Source organism: Tribolium madens, unplaced genomic scaffold (assembly GCF_015345945.1).
Source record: "Tribolium madens isolate multiple individuals breed KSU strain unplaced genomic scaffold, Tmad_KSU_1.1 Scaffold_91;HRSCAF=231;Tcas5.2_LG7, whole genome shotgun sequence".
NCBI lineage: Eukaryota > Metazoa > Arthropoda > Insecta > Coleoptera > Tenebrionidae > Tribolium > Tribolium madens.
Window position 1 is genome coordinate 15,963,964 of NW_025401063.1, and position 5,427 is coordinate 15,969,390.

Consider the following 5,427-nt stretch of genomic DNA (forward strand, 5'->3'; position numbering starts at 1 on the left):
TTTTTATTTAATTTAAAAGTATTATCAATTATCAAAAAATAAATTTGGTAGCAGAACCAAAATATTTGAAATAATTCTGCCGTTTTTTTCCTGGTTTAATTAAATAAATAATTGTTTCGTTTTCAATGACAATTACAAAAATAATAGAAAACTTCTTCTCGTAAATAAACAATGGTTTAATTCATTTGTTGTTTTATGTAAAATCAAGTTTAAAATAGAGAAAGCCTATTTCGTTCAAAAATAATGTTAATTAATTTTATTTTAAAAAAACAGTAAAAAAAATATTAAGTTAATAATGATTTGTTTTTTCGTCAATGTCATTATTAATGCATAATTTTCATTAAGAAATAGTTTGTTAAAATTTTTCATTAAAAAAATGCAATATTTTCAATTAAATAATTTGATGTTTATCAATGCAAAATAAATGGCAACTTAATTCGAATTAATTTAATTCTGAATTAAATTTTCATTTCGCTTTTTGTAAAGCGGCTCTTAGAGGCATTTACTTATCTTAAAACTACAAGTTTGCAATCTGATAATTTACGACCCTGCCTGCTTGCGGTTAGAAGAGTCGGCATCCAGCAAGGGCGTGTTTATTGAGGCGTCATTTTCATTTTGTTCGACTGTATATAAAGTAGCCACTTTTTGATACAAGATATTTTTGTAAATATTAACATTGGAGAATGGGTCGCAGTGTCATCTTAATTAAATTTTAAAAATCTACCTCGCCGTAGAATCGGTTTTATAAAAAAGTTACTCATTTAGGGTAAAAAAAAATAATTAATATGTCAGAATTTTTGATACAAGTTTTCTTGCAAATGCTTTATCGTACAAAGTTGCTATTTGAGCAGTAACATCATTAAATCAAAGTCTACCTCGCTGAAGAGTTCTTTTTTTCAACTTTATAATTTTTTAATATAAATGAAAAAAATAGTTTAAGATTTCAGTCGGTAAATACCCGATCCGTTCGAGTTCCACCATGATTTACAACACCCTCTCTTCGGAACGTGCGGTCTTAGCATTTTGTAATTTATGGAGGGTATAAAATTGGGACTTTTGGGGTTCTTTTTTCCAACAAAACAAATTCTTACTACAGTTCATTAAAATGAGGGTTATCATTGTTCATTATACACAGTGGCGTAACTACCCACCTGCCAAAGCCCGCGGCCGCGGGGGGGCCCTTGGGATAAAAGGCCCTTTCCAAATTAAAAATAATAATAATAATAATAGTAATAGTTTAAAAAAAATTAGAGCGAGTACATGAATTATTATAGGCCAATGCAATAAAAAATAAAAAACTGCAGAATTTTCTCTTCTTCGAGCGTATTCAGTGTCGAGCCAGGCGCAATACGCCGAGGCCGAAGGCTGAGGAAGACAAAACATTTCGAGGAACTACAATCCTGGAAAGAAATTGTTTTGTGTTATAATTTATTTCAGTTCGCACCATATTATCAGCTGTTAATAATCCTATTTCCCGCGTCAGTGTCATGTTCGAACAAGCACTTCTGATCGTGATGTAATCTGTGAAAACTACTTGTTTAAGATTTTAAGTAAGTCTTATCTTTTATACAGTTGCGGAATTAAAATTTCGGGCAGTATTTTTCTGTCACTTTAAAAAGTTCATTGACAATTATAAACTTTTTTTGTTTGAATTTTTCGCAAATCCAAAAATAGAGTTACTCTTTTCAATAAAGTAAGGGTGATAACATTCACTGAAAAAGGAATGTCGCAGAGACAGATTGCCGAAAAAAAAATCATCATTTTGATCGGCTGCCTACCCGTTATTATGCCACAAATCACTGTTTTTGAAAATTAGTCAAAATGACATAAACATGACAAGAGTACCTAAACATGTATTTTTATGACGTCAAAATTAATCTCAATGAAAAAAGCAAAAGCACTTAATGGTAGTGCTTAAAGAATACGAAAAGAATAAGAGAAGAAGAAGTTTGTCGTTTGGCATAACTTGTGAAAAATTTGTATATTCGTATTCGTATTTGCAGAATTTTTAATACTAGAGACTACTAGAGACATAACTGCTCTTTTACTTTATTTAACTCCCGATCCGGAGAAGAGAGGGGGCCCCACAGTCGTCTTTCGCGGGAGGGCCCAAATTTTCTAGTTACGCCTCTGATTATACATATTTAATCGACTCTAGTTAGATGACCTCTACAAAGAGTGAAATGGTAAATATTTACTCCACGATGAAACTAAAAAAATATGTTGAATAAAAATAAATAAAATTAGGTAATAAGTATAGGCATTACCTATAATAAAGCAGTGGTGATTTAATGTCCACAACTGAGGAGCAGACTTTCAAAAAGCAGTTCGTCCAAATTTGCATTTTTGCAGAGAGAATAAAAACTGTCCTTCTTTTAAGAAATAATTTTAATGTTTTATACCAGTGCCAATAAATGTAAAAAAATATGTACAAATTATACACAAATTTTACAGCTGGAGTACTTAGGCCTTTATGTCTTGGACATAAAGCAGTTTGATTGTCAAAGGGGGACTTAATACTATTTAAATGTCAAAAAACTTTATTTTGGTAGGTATTTATACAGGCTGTTCTGTTTTTATTGTTACAAATTTAAACAGGTGATAGGATATTCAATTCTAAGTCAAAAGTTTCCTATAAACATGTATCGAAAAATACTTGGTAAGGGAGCTACACCCCCTGAAAAGGGGCTAATAGGTTCGTGCTAATATTTCAGAAACCATTTAAGATAAAATTACAAAAATTGGTACAGATGATAATCTTTATACCTACACCTAAACGAATTCAAACATCAAATGTCGAAATTTCTAATCAGGGGCGTCCGAAACTGGTGGGGTTTAGGGTAAAAAAATACCCTATCTATTTTGGCTCTAGTTTCTTTAGTTATGCATTGACCCAAAAGGTGGTAACTTTGAACAACTCCTTTAGATTCAAGCAAATTCATTTAATTAATGTTATAATTGTTACTGTAATGTAATGTTAATTAGTTGAGGTTGATTAAAAAATATGAATTTCTTGCTTTTATTATTCTGTAAATTCTGATTTATTTGAATGTTGTATTAGTGTGTAACATAAATTTTAAATTAATTTTATTCAAAAACAATAATTCGTATCAAAACAAGAGAGACTTTTCTGTGATAAACTATCGAACTTATGATTTTCTTGCTGAAAGTACCAAGAAACTAAAGCCAAAATAAATACCTTAAACTCCCCCAGTTTCGTACACCCCTGATTAAAAATTTCGACATTTGATGTTTGAATTCGTTTAGGTGTATAAAGATTATCATCTGTAACAAATTTTGTAATTTTATCTCAAATGGTTTCTGAAATATTAGCAAAAACATCTTAGCCCCCTTCCAAGGGGTGTAGCCTTACCAAGCATTTTTCGATACATGTTTATAGGAAACTTTTGTCTTAGAATTGAATATCTTATCACCTGTTTAAATTTGTAACAATAAAAACGGAACATCCTGTATACAGCGTGCGCCAAAACTCGCGCCCCAGAGAAAAATTTTAAGCAAGAACATGGAAAAAAATGTTTAAAAAATTCTATCTGTCAAAAAAATTTGACATTTATTTTTTGACATTTTTTTATGTCTATTTAATGATACTGATGATCTTGTATATGTTTTTTTACAATTATTTAGTAAAGGTACAAAAGTTTTGCCAATAAAAGCCACAAATAACATTGAACAGAGTTACAATTTAGGATACAGCTTTTTTGTTTCCTCTTCTAATAGACTGTTGCAAAAAAACTTGGAAAATTATTTTTCTAACAGAAATAAATAGAGTCGAAGTACAAATTTTAAACTCTCATAACTGACAGATAGAATTTTTTAAACATTTTTTCATGTTCCTGATATCTTACCTTATATAGCATTTTTCTCTGGGGCGCGAGTTCTGGCACACCCTGTAGATAATGCCTATACTTATTACCTAATTTTATTTATTTTTATTCAACATATTTTTTTAGTTTCATCGTGGAGTAAATATTTACTATTTCACTCTTTCCAAAATCATCTAACTAGAGTCGATTAAATATGTATAATGAACAATGATAACCCTCATTTTAAAGAACTACTGTAAGAATTTGTTTTGTTGGAAAAAAGAACCCCAAAAGTCCCAATTTTATACCCTCCATAAATTACAAAATGCTAGGACCGCACGTGCAGAGAGGGTGTTGTAAATCATGGTGGAACTCGAACAGATCGGGTATTTACCGACTGAAATCTTAAACTAATTTTTTCATTTATATTAAAAAATTATAAAGTTGAAAAAAAAAGAACTCTTCAGCGAGGTAGACTTTGATTTAATATTGTTACTGCTTAAATAGCAACGTTGTATTATAAACCATATGTAAGAAAATTCTGACATTAATTATTTTACCGTAAATAAGTAACTTTTTTATAAAACCGATTCTACAGCGAGGTAGATTATTAAATTTTAGTTAAGATGACACTGCGACCCATTCTCCAATGTTAATATTTACAAAAATATCTTGCACAAAAAATTGGCTACTTTATGTACAGTCGAACAAAATGAAAATGACGCCTCAATAAACCAGCCCCTGCTGGATGACGACCCTTCTAACCGCAAGCAGACAGGGTCGTAAATTATCGGATTGCAGTTTCTTCAGTTCAGTTTACAGAAAGCCAAATTATTAAAATTTAATTCAGAATTAAACTAATTCGTATTAATTTGCATTTACTTTGCATTGACAAACGTCAAATTAATTAAATAAAAATAATGAATTTTTTTAATGAAAAATTTAACAAACCATTTCTTAAAGAAAATTATGCATTAATAATGACATTGACGAAAAAACAAATCATTATTAACTTAATATTTTTTTAACTGTTTTTTCAAAATAAAATGAATTAACATAATTTTTGAACGAAATAGGTTTTCTCTATTTTAAACTTGATTTTATGTAAAACAACAAATGAATTAAACTATTGTTTATTTGCGAGAAGAAAAATTAATTCCACGTGTGCCTTTACCACGAGTGGTGTAATTCTTTGAGTAGAAGCGAAATTAAAATTTAATTCAGAATTAGTTAAACTAATTAATTAAGCTGCCATTTATTTTGCATTGACAAACGTCAAGTTTAAAATTTAATTGCGATTAACACGTTCTGTAAAACGGCCCTAAGTTTTCTATTAGTTTTGCAATTGTCATTGAAAACGAACCAAAATTATTTATGTAATTAAACCAGGAAAAAAAACGTCAAAATTATTTCAAATATTTTAGTTCTGCTTTTATTTTTTGATAATTGTAATACTTTCAAATTAAATAAAAACGTTTAGTTTTATGAAAACACAAATTAACAAAAACCACTGCATTAATAATAAAATTAAATTAAGTAACATAATTTTTGTACGAAATAGGCTTTCTCTATTTTAAACTTGATTTTATGTAAAACCATAATA

The 5,427-nt window shown here is 29.2% G+C and overlaps 1 protein-coding gene across 1 annotated transcript in view; it reads right to left on the reverse strand.

Annotated features, from left to right (window-relative positions):
* Positions 1 to 5,427, reverse strand: part of LOC123012053 (myosin-I heavy chain) — a 54,461-nt gene that overhangs the window by 31,440 nt on the left and 17,594 nt on the right. The window lies entirely within an intron of this gene.